Source organism: Triplophysa dalaica, chromosome 18, assembly GCF_015846415.1.
Source record: "Triplophysa dalaica isolate WHDGS20190420 chromosome 18, ASM1584641v1, whole genome shotgun sequence".
NCBI classification, from domain to species: domain Eukaryota; kingdom Metazoa; phylum Chordata; class Actinopteri; order Cypriniformes; family Nemacheilidae; genus Triplophysa; species Triplophysa dalaica.
In genome coordinates, this window is record NC_079559.1 from 14,720,341 (window position 1) to 14,733,956 (window position 13,616).

At 37.4% G+C, this 13,616-nt stretch overlaps 1 protein-coding gene and 2 long non-coding RNA genes across 4 annotated transcripts in view; 2 read left to right on the top strand and 1 right to left on the bottom strand.

Annotated features, from left to right (window-relative positions):
* The window catches only part of LOC130407199 (serine/threonine-protein kinase prk-2-like), a 52,997-nt gene that overhangs the window by 36,460 nt on the left and 2,921 nt on the right, over window positions 1-13,616 (top strand). The gene's annotated exons all lie outside the window — the stretch shown is intronic.
* Window positions 1,413-5,796, top strand: LOC130407207 (uncharacterized). Its single transcript, XR_008904590.1, has 3 exons — window positions 1,413-1,546; window positions 1,935-1,982; window positions 5,082-5,796. It is a non-coding gene; the product is annotated as an uncharacterized LOC130407207 (long non-coding RNA).
* On the bottom strand, window positions 8,945-11,912 carry LOC130407203 (uncharacterized). 2 transcript variants are annotated; one of them, XR_008904585.1, is made up of 6 exons: window positions 11,780-11,912; window positions 11,287-11,396; window positions 10,415-11,051; window positions 10,197-10,276; window positions 10,018-10,080; window positions 8,945-9,363 (listed from the first exon to the last, which is right to left on the bottom strand). It is a non-coding gene; the product is annotated as an uncharacterized LOC130407203 (long non-coding RNA). The 2 variants fall into 2 exon arrangements; XR_008904586.1 differs by lacking the exon at window positions 10,415-11,051 and having other exon boundaries at window positions 8,948-9,363.

Below are 13,616 nucleotides of genomic sequence, written 5' to 3' on the forward strand. Positions count from 1 at the left end.
GAAACTGGGGCACAAACTATTGAGGTAATGAATGGGTAACAAGGAGGGAGGGGCATCACCACACCATCAATCAAGACTGAAAGACACACACTGTAACAAGCGAGGCACAGAGAGTAAGTATAGTAGAATCCAATCACAGAAACTTTTGGCATTTTGTACAATATTGTTAGCCTAACTTGACAGTTATTTCACTTTTTATAATAACGAAAAATAACGACATCAGAAACCTCATTGGTGGCTACAACCCTGGTTCCTGCAACAGTTGCAATTTGAAGAGTTAGTAATACGTGTTATTTTGTACAAGCAGAAGTAAATGAAATAAATTGCTAGACTTGTTAGTGTTTAATGTTTATTTTGTTGGAGATTTCGGAAAGTATTTGTTCCTTTTATTGTTTAATTAATTCATATATGGTATTTGAATGTTTTAAGGTAAGAAACCATCGCTTTACACGAAGAAGTTTTACTCCAGTAAACGATATGGAAGCCAAGTCAACAGGTTAGTTTTGATGATGAGAAATGTCAGTGCTGGTGGTCTAAATAAACAAAATCTGTAATATCAATAAAATTGTGTTTGAGGTTAATGTGGGTTGCGGTGGCATTTTCATAATTTCTCATAAAATTACTGGTTTACCTATAGACTGATTTTGGAGTTGTCTTAGAGTACTTTGAATGTTTTGAAAGCATTAGTGGAATATATTTATATCAGCTGACATATTTTTAGCACATTTAGAAATAACAATTTTGGAAAAAACTAAATGTTAAACGTCTATTTTACTGATAGATTGCCGAGCTGGTTCGTGGTTCTCAACTCCAGTCCTCAGGCCCCACCTGACAGAATATTTTGGATGTCTCCCTATTGAACACATGAACAAGTTAATGAGATAATGAAGTGATGATTGATCAATAATGATGAACAGGTGATGTTAATCGCTGAAGAAAACATCATAAGTTCAAAAACCATAATAATGTTTCCTTTAGTGGGGCTCTTACCCTTGATTTATTTTTTATATCAGCTGTTATAGTGTGTTTCTGAACAGCCATACAAAAGACAAAATTGTTGGAATGAAACCTTCTTAAATTGTTATAAGACAGATACAAATAAGGGGGATTTAATTCTGACAAATGTCGTGACACACCAGAAATCAACCAACATTTGCACAGCTATTACCAACACCAGGACGAAATAATTTTGTCTTTTGTCAGGCTCTTATAAATATGCTTCAGAAACAAACTATTTCAGCTAGCAAAAAATTTAACATAATAAATCAAGGGTAAGAGCCACACTTAATGAAAGCTTAACACTATTATGGTTTTTATTCTAGTGATTGTGTTTGTTAACATCACCTGTTCATCATTAATGACTCAATCATCACTTCATTATCTCATTAACTTGTTCAGGTGTTCAATAGGGAGACATCCAAAGTATTCTGTCAGGGGGGGCCTGAGGACTGGAGTTGAGAACCGACTCTAGACTGAACACAAATGTCCCGAACCAGCTGACGTCCAGCCAGCCAGCCAGCCAGCCAGCCAGCCAGCCAGCCAGCACGTGAGTCTCCTATGTAGTGCACTATGTCGGGTGTCCGCCATTTTGTAATCCGAATTCTGTGTAAACGACTCATTCCATTCCCTACATTTGTTCAATACTTTTTACTCACAATGCAATCTGATTTTGAGTGTACACTCGCTCACTCATATTTCCCATGATACAACACGAATCATTATACCTAATGTATTATGGCTCCTGTATGATATCGCTTATTGCTCCCTAAACTCTTTGTAAGTAGCTTTGGATAAAATCGTTTGCTAAATGACTAAATGTAAATGTAAACATAGGGATGCGTGTTTATTGTTTTGATCCATATGTGTTTAAATGAATTTAACTGTAGAGTGTGATGTACTGCTGTAAAGCTTACATGGATTTTTTCTTTTTGCAGGTCGCCATCAAACATTCTCCATTAAACAATATCCGTTATGTGGATACTGTAAGTTGGCAAGATTTAAAATATCAAATATACTGTACAGATCTAAAATGTCATGTACAAATATCTAACTATTTACGTTACTTAACAAATTACCAAATTTGAGACATTGACATGTAACATCTGTTTAACAAAACTATTCTTGTGTTTTGAAGCTGTTTGAAGCATTAAAAAATTATTGATTAATGAATGTTATTCATACTCAGTTGTTATGCTCATAATATCAATTAGAAAATATAGCTGCAAGCAGCAATCATCGGGTTCGAGCAGTCTAAGAGGTCTAAGGTCGACTGCTTTCGCTGACTACGGTCAGGAATCGCACCATAACACATCCGCAATGGACGACACTTACCCATAACCAGAAAAATGAAAGAAATGGTCATCAACGGTTAATACAGACCACGCATGCTTACACTCATATGCAAAAACAGGTGTAAACCGATAATACCTGAGGGGCGAGTGAAATTAACCAATTCTCATGTCTCTACGATGTTCAGTTCCAGAGATATAGGTCTAGCTTAATGGTTGCTAAGTTAACATGTTTAGTTGCTATGGATGTGGCATGGCACCTGCCATACATTATGATAGACGTGTATAAAAAAAGCTTAAGGCTTATGGCCAGGAGCATCTTAAATAGATACATTGATTCCCATTCATAATAGTCTAGAATGCCGTGCCATTTAAATTGTGTTTATTTTGTACACACATTATACAGTATATCCCATTTTGATGTAAGGTTTGAACTTCAGGAAGTCATGTTTACCATGTCTAAATGTCTAAATGCATTGAGTTGCTGCCATGTGACTGGCTTAGTAGCAATTTGGGTTTACATGCAATTAAACTGGTGTACCTAATAAAGGTGTGTTGTATATATATATATATATCAACACAGCATCATAAAAGCAGCCAGACATGTGCTGTATTTATAGATGTGTAATTATGGAGCAACGTTTAATGTGTAATACATTTTATTTCTAACACTGTCTTCCTGTGAGACACATTTCATTCCACACACATGCACAGTCTCGATCACACATGACACACAGAACTATACAGTACATGCACACTCTTATTATACAGAGAGACATAATATCCATAAATACACACATTGTGATCTGGTGACTCTAAAAAAGCCATTGAAATTAATTATATTTCACTTTTTTGTCTGTTATGAAGGCATGCCTCTTCCGATGACCTTCACATTTTGCATGCTTTTTTTGTGTCATAATATGTATAATAGTACTATATGGCAAGTCAGTTGGATTATTCATTAAGGAGCAGCAAGCTTTCAGGTAGACTTTTGAGGTTAATATAATAAAGGACTCTGTTATGGTCACATTTATGAAAAAGTTCAACATGTCCTTGATCATAAATTATCTAGAGAGTCCAGAGAATTGTACTGTGGTGAAAATTTGGAAATTGCTTGAAAGACCTAAAATTAGTATGCAAAAGTACGTCTTTAACATCATCACCAATAACTTGCGAACTGTTTGATTGACATCAATGGATCAAGAGGCAAAGTTGTTCTGAATGAGGAGAACTATCATATGATTATATTAGTTTGTGTAAATGACAAATGTCACGTGATACACAACTGCTTAAGCAATGAAATACGCAACAATTTTACCATTTTTACTGTTATAGCGCCACCTAGTGTGCAAATGCCACGTTATTTTGTAGGTGAACTTGGAGTGATGGTATACACATATTTCCCGAGCCCCATGATGATATGTTAAGCCGTTCTGGATTTATGGCCATTTAAATGTGATAGGCTCCTCCCATTTTTAAATTTGGCCGCCCCTAAGGGACCGTGAAAGGAAATTTCTGCTTTTTTTCGATAATTATTTACAATCACTCTCCACAGAAGTCATCTGCATTGTTTTGGTTCCGTTAAGTCGAAAAACCAACGACTAGTTCGCGAAAGTAGGTTTTAGACATCATCTGCGATAACTCACAAATCGTTTAATCGACAGAAGTGGTTCAAGAGGCAAAGTTGCTCAGAATAAGGAGAGCTATCATATGATAACATTAGTTTGGGTATATGTCAAATGTCACGTGATACACAATGGTTTAAGCACTCCTAAAGCGTTATTTCGCCCCCCGGTGGCCAAATGAGTTCATATTTCTTACAGACCTTAAGGACTGTGAGACAAATAATCCCAGCGAGTGTCGTTTTGATCGGCCTCAGTTAACTCGGTGTAATTAGCGCTCAAACTTCATTGGCCAATGGCGGCCATGTTTTTTGAGATACGCCAATGTCCTTTGAGATATTCATGTAGCATGAGACAAAGACCCACCATACCACATATCAAGTCAATCGGGCAAAGGGTTGCGTAGTTATAGCCATTTTCTAGCTCATTCAAATTATAGCGCCACCTAGTGGCCAAATGCCGCAGTTTTTTTATTGTGACCCCGGACTGAGAGTCTACACATATTTTCCAAGCCCCATGAACATATCTCAAACAGTTCACGAGTTAGGGCCATTTTAGTTAAATATGTTACTTCCGGTTTGGACGTTTTAGCGCCACATATCGGCCGTGAATTGAAAATTCAACTTTTTTTTGATAATTATTTACATTCACACTCATCAGAACTCATCAGCGTTGGTTTGGTTCCGATCGGGCAAAAATCCAGGGACTAGTTCATTTTTAATTTTTTTCATAAAATGCAAATTAGCGAAAAAATTTGCATACCGGAAATGAAATCGGAGATATACGTTTTTTAAGTTTTGAGCCAATGATTACACTGATATAAAACACTTGGGTGTGCGACAAACGGTTTAGGGGTTACGTGCGCAAACGCGCCTTTCATCGCTGTAGCGCCACCTATGGGCCGATTTGGCTGGCTCCCTGTATCTGAGTAGCGACAAGGACTACTACCATCTGACCAAGTCACAGCTCTGTCGGCTTTACGGTTTGGGCTGCACGATCACTTTTAGGGAAGAATAATAATAAGAAGAAGAAGAAGAATAAAACCTACAAATACAATAGGTTTCTAGCCCTACGGGCTCGAACCCTAAAAATATAGAAAATGCATTTCTTATAGTGATCTCAAAGTAATAAGACTACAGTCAGCTAACCTTTTTTTGTGCTTTTTCACCAGTCTAAGGGCGAGCATCTACCCAAAGAAGTGGCTTTACAGCAGGAGCTACATAAATCAGAGACATGCCCTTATATTGTTAAAATATACGACTGGTATCTGGAAGATCAGCTCATCATGACTATGGAATACCCACGGCCATGCATGACCTTGCATGATTTCATCCTATGTCATCCAAGTCTCCGCGTGAAACCTTTGCACGTCGTTTGATGAACCAAGCAGTTACAGCAGCCAAATACTGCATTGGACACGGTGTCAACCATGGTGACTTGTCATGAGACAACTTCTTGATCAATACAGATATGATGCAGGTGAAAATTATAGATTTTGGAAACGGCAGGTTTATCTCAACTACCAACAACCTTATGTCAGGATACTGTGGTGAGTTTCTGTGTTTCTATAGCATTAAGCCCAGATGTGATGACACTTTTATAAAAACTGTAGCCAAGCTTTGTGTTCCCCCCTAACACATTAGCAAAACTTACAGGGATGATGGATGCCGTTATTCTGTGACTTCAATAACTTTTACTGATTAAATGTTTTGCTCACTTCTTGCTTACGTTACAGACAGTGCTTATGCGGTTGCAGTTTTTTTTTTATTCAGGTCCAAAAAGAGTCTATTTAACAGAGCAAGATTTTGACAGATTCCTAAAATGTCTGTTTCCTCTGTCAGGGTTCTGTTCCTTCCTGTCTTGGGTTTTCTTGCCTTGGGGACAGTGTCGTGACAATATCATGTCTTGTGAGTGTGTTTTGTTTTGTGTGGACACACTTTGTTTTGTTTTGACATTTTGCCGTGTGTCCTCCTGTCTTTCGTTTAGCTCCGCCCCCTTGTTTCTCCGTTAGCAACCCATTAGTATTTCATCTCCCTCACCTGTCCATTCTTCTTCCCGCCAGTCTCCCTTAATGTAAAGTCTCGTCACCTCCCCGTCCCCTTCCCTATGTCATTATCTCTCGTTAGTGTTCCCCTTCATTAACTCCTGTGTATTCCTAATCCTGTGTCAGTTCATTGTTTGTTTCCCAAGGCTCTTCGTGTCTACGTGTTGGATTACATTGATCCCATTTATTGTTCCCTTCGTGTTTTTGGATTTATCATTTGGATTACCATTTTTGACTGGTTTGTTTTGTTCCTCATGATGGAAGTATTTCAGTTTTAAGTCTTCTATGATTTATCGGGTTTTTGCCCCATAGCGGTTGTTTGTTTTTGTGTTTTAGAATAAAGTCTTTTGGTTTTCCCTTTACCTGCCTGCATTTGAGTTGTGTCCACAAAGCCGTTTTATGACATCCTCTTAGGTGGTCTAATACATTTGTTTATCACTGTATTTAGTGTTATAAATGACTGTGTGTTCTAAAGAACATAAATTACTGTATATTGCTCTTGACCATACAGAATGCCATGACTTGATAAACTGTAGGGGAATGCAGGGAACCTGCCGACAGGCTCACATTAGATGAGTTCTCGGATCACGAGTGGTTCATGCTGGAAGAAGGACAAGAGTGATTTTCCATACTGCAGATTGGTTTATTTAGTTTATCTGGTTAATTTTGCTGGTCTTTGAGTAGTTTATTTAGAGTTTTAGATAGTTTAAAAGGTTTAGGATCCGTCTCATTCTAAACCTTATTAAAATTTCAGAGTAAACTTACATTTTAGTTACATTTTACAAGCAGTTACTGTATAAGTGATAAATAATTTATCTTTTTTATAATACATTTTCTTTTTTAATGGTTTATTGCAATGAGATGGTATCCCCACACAAAAAAATGTTTTAATACCTATAAGGGTTCATTGGATAAAATAGTGAAGAAAGTGTCTCAGATGACTGTCTATAAGAGAAATTAAGAATTTGAATAATATTTCTAAAATTGCATAAATTCTGTTTCAGTTACAGTAGTCTATATCATTTAAATATGGTGAGTCTGCAAATAAAAGTGGTACAGAGATAAGGAAAATATGATTGTTTTGTTATTTTTATTGTATTTAACATATTGTGAATTATTTATTTCTCTCCAGAAAGGCACAAAAAAGGCATCCATGTACAACTTCTCAGGTTGTATAAAGTCTTTAAAGTAATAGTTCATCCAAAAATAAAAATTATGTCGTCATTAACATAACTGAACAGGACTGGTCCCCATTCACTTATATTGTATAGATACAAAACCAGAAATCTTTCTGCAGAACACAGAAGATATTTTGAAGAATGATGTTATCTGGCCTCCATTCCCTTGCGTTGGTTTTGTGTCTGTACATTAGAAGTGAACAGGGATCAGTGCTGTTCAGTTACCAACTTTCTTAAAATATCTTCTTTTGTGTTCTGCAGAAGAAAGTCATTCATTAAGGTTTGAAATCACAAGACGGTGAGTAAATGATGACCGAATTTTCATTTTTGGGTGAATCACTAATGCAAATGTAAAAGCAAAATCTTCAACACATTGACCTTGACAATATAAAGACGAGAAAACATAAACTAGAGAAAGAGTTGCTTTGAAGGGGACTTTGTAGTAAGTGCTGCATCACTATTTAAAAAATAATCTGACCTAACATCTCTTTTTCCAGGCAAAACATGACTGATACCTGCATTTTATCTATAGAATTTAAATAAAATGCATTTGGGCCCAAGCATGATTCTGTTGATTTTATTTAAGAATAATAGAGAAAGGGAATTCCAAAAATGAAATCTCATGAAGGTCAGTGTAGTGGTTGAAGTGTAGTGTCTGGACATCATCAGCATCCTCTGTCTTCATCATCTCCTCTCTTTTCTCATGATGTGTGTAGTGAAGCATATGCAACAGTAACAGGCCCTGACAGGTTTAAACCTGAAATCCTACCTAGCTATCAGTGGCCAAAAGTCATTGATAATCACAATCCCATCATAATCACTCGTGTTAAGGAAAAGTGCAGTTCAGTTAGGCCCAGCATGTAATGCATTTACTGTGTGCAATACATTGAGTTTGACACTTTCACTTTCTCTTACATATTCAAGTAATTTACATAAATGTGACTGGCTAATGCAGGCCATTTTGCTTCAGTGCGGATGATACTGAAGGAGCACAAAAAGTCCTACACCATCTCAGAGATTGTATGTAATCTGTCGGTGTCATTTTCCTCATTGATTCAGTTCCTTTTTGCTTGATATAATAATACTAATCTGAAATATTACAATTAATAATAGTTCACCAGCAAATAGTTTTGTCATGAATGAGACGGGACTAAACTGCGGGGATTGAGAGAGAACAACTTTATTTAAAGAAGATAACAAGCAAGATCAAAGTCATTGTGAGAAAAAAACTTGATCTGACACAAGACAAGAGAAACAGGGAAACTGGGGCACAAACTATTAAGGTAATGAATGGGTAACAAGGAGGGAGGGGCATCGCCACGCCATCAATCAAGACTGAAAGACACACACTTTAACAAGCGAGGCACAGAGAGTAAGTATAGTAGAATCCAATAACAGAAACTTTTTGCATTTGTACAATATTGTTAGCCCAACTTGACAATTATTTCACCTTTTATTAGCATGAAAATAACGACATCAGAAACCTCATTGGTGGCTACAACCCTGGTTCCTGCAACAGTTGCAATTTGAAGAGTTAGTAATACGTGTTATTTTGTACAAGCAGAAGTAAATGAAATAAATTGCTAGACTTGTTAGTGTTTAATGTTTATTTGTTGGGGATTTCAGAAAATATTTGTTCGTTTTATTGTTTAATTAATTCATATATGGTATTTGAATGTTTTAAGGTAAGAAACCATGGCTTTACACGAAGAAGTTTTACTCCAGTAGACGATATGGAAGCCAAGTCAGTAACAGTAGTTAGTAATATGTGTTATTTTTTGTACAAGCATAAGCAGTGCCGGCCCGAGCCTCTTGGAGGCCCAAAGCAGAATTTGATTTGGGGGCCCCCCTCCCAGCACGCGAAGTCACCTGTGCTTGAAGATTATTGACACAAATCTCACGCTATTATGTTACATTATAAATTAATACAGTGAGGTTATGTATTAATACAAAATAAATACATAAAAATACTCAATACGATACTTAAATAAAAGACTTTACTCTTAAACTTCTGAATACAAACTGTCACAAAACAAGAAATAAATAATTTGCAAATGTGCAAATGCAAATGTAAATTAAATGTGCAATCTTTTAAATAAAACCAAAATAGACAAACATTCATATAATCAAAAATAGAATGTTACAGAAAAATAGATACTTAAATAATGAAAGAAAACATAAGAACAGGGCGGGTAGAGTTGGTTGTGCTCCAAAGTACTTCAACAGTGTTCCTGAAAGAAAATAACATTGCATAAGTGCATAGTTGATCGAGCAGAATGAGTTTATTTTGCCATCATTACTTTCACAACAAGCAATTTCAAACCAGTGACCACACCTAACAATTCATATTCTATTGGCAAATGAGGCACAATTACAGTATGGTGAAAACTTAACATGGTGATCTACTGCAGCCTATAAAATGAGCAGGGCCGTGTGGAGACCCTTAAGGGGGCAGGTGCTCACAGTAAAAAAGAGGCACATGGAACAAGGCGTTCAACAGGGCTGTGCTCTAAACATAAATACGGTTTATTGTGACAAATTCCTTGCAGATATACGTATCGATACGGAGGCTTCTGTTTTGATATACCAGCCAATGCTGTCATGCAGTTTTAAAAAAGAAACATAACAGAAAAAACACTTTAATGTTTAAAAGGTAAAATATATTGTCTTTGGACCTATTAATAAATAGATTAGAAATTGACGTGTATAAAGTTTGACGTGTATAAAGTCAAACCTTAAGTTTTTTTCTCTCCGTTATACAGAATAATAAAGAACAGCTCTGTAGGACATGGAAACAATTAAAAATTAAACGTGGCCCCTGACATATTGGTTAGTATGATTGTAGGCAACAGGCTTTTAAAACACTGTGGGCTGACATAACTTACAGGGAGCAGCTGATTTTGATGTGTTTTCTGGGGATGTCCTGCTGATGTGGCAGGAGGTCATCTCTGGCAATAGAAATTAAAACAAACATGTGACATATATTAGCTGATTAAACAATTGTTATGCATGACAAGATGTACAGATTGCTGAATATGTGTTGTACTGGCTCACATTGACTGACCTACTGTAGTGCTGCAGTTGATGCCAAGGGTGATTGCTTACAGTGGCTGCTGCACACCAAGAGCTGCAAGGTTTTTAAATCTGGGAATGAAACATTAAGAGTGGGCTTGAGAAATCTATATAGACAGAGATATGTGTGTGTTTTGCTTTCTTGTGTCTACAGAGACAACACTTCTCGGTTCCTCTCTCTCTCTTTATCTTTTGCAGCTTGCAACTCACCGTCACCTACTTTAAAAGCTGCCTCCAGAATTTTTTTCTTGAATGAGTTCCACCTCATCATACCACACATGTGAGACTCTTAGGCAGTGTGCTCTTTAATTTTTTCTAAAGCCTTCCTCCAGCGATCTAACCGTACAGCTTTCCAGTTTGTGTGACTCTTGTATTGTCCATAATTCATAAAAACACGGCAACTGAAACAAAACATGGCATCAGTGCTAGGAGAATATTCTAGCCATGGGTTATTTTCATACCACTTCTTCTGAAATGAATGTCCCTCTACGTTCTTGTGAAAAGATAGGACTGGTTTGCAGGGTCCAATATTATCACACATTTGAATGAAGGCCTCATCGTACTTAAGATTGAATTTTAGGATGTGAGCACGGTCAGTTGGGTGTTAAAGTCCAAGTAGGTTTGAGAATAGCCCCTCTCTGGCTTCTGTCTCCTTCTCCTAGCTTGCTTCATCCTGCACTGTTTCTGTCGCCTGAGTCTCAACACTTCCCTCTTTCTCTACAGCCTCTGCCTCATGGCTTACTGTTCCTTGTAGTGTTTTCTCTGTCGCTAGAGTCATAATTTCCCTCTTTCTCTACAGTCTCTGTCTCCATCTCATCATCTGATTTACTTTCCCCTCTCCGTCCATCTAGGAACAAGGCACAATTCACTATTTCAGCAATTATCTGTTTTTAACCCACACCGCTACTCTTAGTCAATACACTACCTAATCAATAATAAATCAACCTTACTGTATTGATACAAAACATCTGATACACTGCAATATAGTAATTATTATTACTATTACTATTGTTGTAGTTGATGGGTAAAATTGAATACCTTTGCAATGTAAACCAATGGTAGGCTACATGTGTTATTCTTACCCGTTGTGCTTTTCATAAACCAGCTGGAACTGGATCCACTGCCTTTTGAGGCCTCAAGCAGCTCATTCTTTGTTTGTTTGATTCTCCTCTCTTTTTTAGGCATCTTTGCACTTTAGAACAAACACAAATGGACACATCATACCTTTTCCTGAAACCCATATCTCCATCACTCTGCACGTTGATGTCAAGTCAGGTATATTAATAATTGTATGGATATTGAGTTTACAGGCTGTAATGTTTTATCAGTTGTTGAATAAAAAATATTTTGTCAGATAATAAATATAATTCTATTCTAATCTTGTTCTGAATTTACTCATTTTTTAAATGAAAATGATATTAAAATAGTATTGAAAAGTGTAATTAGGAAGATTTAAAAATCTGAACAAGCATGTTTTACAAGTGTGGAGATAATTATTTTTAAGACACTCTACATTTCTTAAAAATAGGCTACTACTGTATAAAAATAGTAACGTTACAAAGTATGAATATTTACGTTAGTCATATCACATAACATAAAAACACCAAAGCCCTCGACGTCCATGAATATCTTCTCCCCCAAACAGCAAGAATACTCTGCACACGAGCCGACAGAGCGTCAATCTGTTTTGTCAAAAAAGAGAAAATACGATGCAGCAAGGCGAAGTAGACACAAAAAACGGCAGAAAACCCGAATAAACATCGCCGTAGCTTTCCCAAATGGAGTGCACTGAAGCAGGAAAAGGGTTTGCTAAGCGACGACAAGTTGGAAGCTTTCTGCTGGACCGGTAAGTTTGTCAAATTTCCGCTATATAAGTGAACTGTTTGTTTGATAGCTTTAGCTAATAGATGAGCTGATCATCAAGAGAAGTAGCGTATTTCTTTGTAAATTTTTAGCACATTGTAATTGTACTATAAATCCTTGTTGCATGGCCGTGTTTAAGTCAAGTTAGTAATCATGTTTACAATCATTATTTGCATAAATCGGGTGTAAGTTATATTATAATACTGCTTAGCTTCCACATCCTCTCTTGTGCGGTCCTCGCGGCTAACGTTAGCTCCTCTGCCTCTCCCCCCGCCCTGCCTGCTTCTCCAACACCCCTACCACTCAGCCCTCTCCCTCTTCTTCTCCCTCTTACAACCTGTGTTGAGTCCTCTGATTAACTCTGTGATGATGAGAAAAACGGAGTTTGCATGTTCTCCCCGTGCCTCGGGGGTTTCCTCCGGGTACTCCGGTTTCCTCCCCTGGTCCAAAGACATGCATGGTAGGTTGATTGGCATTTCTGGAAAAAATTGTCCGTAGGGTGTGAGTGCGTGAGTGAATGAGTGAGTGTGTGTGCCCTGCGATGGGTTGGCACTCCATCCAGGGTGTATCCTGCCTTGATGCCCGATGACTCCTGAGATAGGCGCAGGCTCCCCGTGACCCGAGGTAGTTCGGATAAGCGGTAGAAAATGGAATGGAATGATGAGAAAAACGTCTACTAAGACTTTCGCGGTTAGATTACACGCCTTTAGCATTAGCAAGCGGTTTAAATAGGCTGTAAATTACGAACCAAGTTACCGTGCCAAAAAATGCTGTGTATAATAAGCGAATAAATCACTGACACAATGTTAAACAAGTAACAATAATATTAACAATTACAATTTGATTAAATGATGAATTAAGTAACTTTTATTTATTTATTTTTCTTTGTAAATAAACCTCGTCACTTGACTTGCAAAGGTTACTCTCTGCTGTCTCAGACGACGACATCTCTGTCATGTGTCTGTAACTTCAGTCTGTTGTTCGCCTGTGAGAAGTAGATTGCAATAATCAACATTATCATTATCATATAATGCCCGCTGTCATTTACGGAACCCCTTTGTCCTGTGACGGCAACCGTAGTTTCGCTAATGGGAGGGGGTGTCGGAGCTGTAGGTTGCAATTTCCAACTACACCAATAGTGGCCTCTGAAACGAACACATAGAACCTTTAAACTGATATCTATAATCAATACGTGAAATACACCTAGATAAATGTATATTAATAATGCGAGATATTTCACTTTTGATGGCGGGGATTTAACGTTAGCCTTGGTGAGGGCTTATATAACATCACGAGTCATGACTAGCCGCTACCTCAAGTGACGTGAGCACAATTTGTCACTTATCATGCAAACATACCTTTATCTTGCTCTTTTTTCTCCTCTGTCCTTTTCTTATTTATCTTTTCGGCACCAGAGGGATACATCCTTTTTTGTGACATGGCTTGTCATTTATTAATTACAGTGACACGCAATTGCGAAAATGTGTCTAAGCTCAATTGCGCATGACTCAACCGCTAACAGTCACAGCAGTTGTCGGCAAATCAGAAT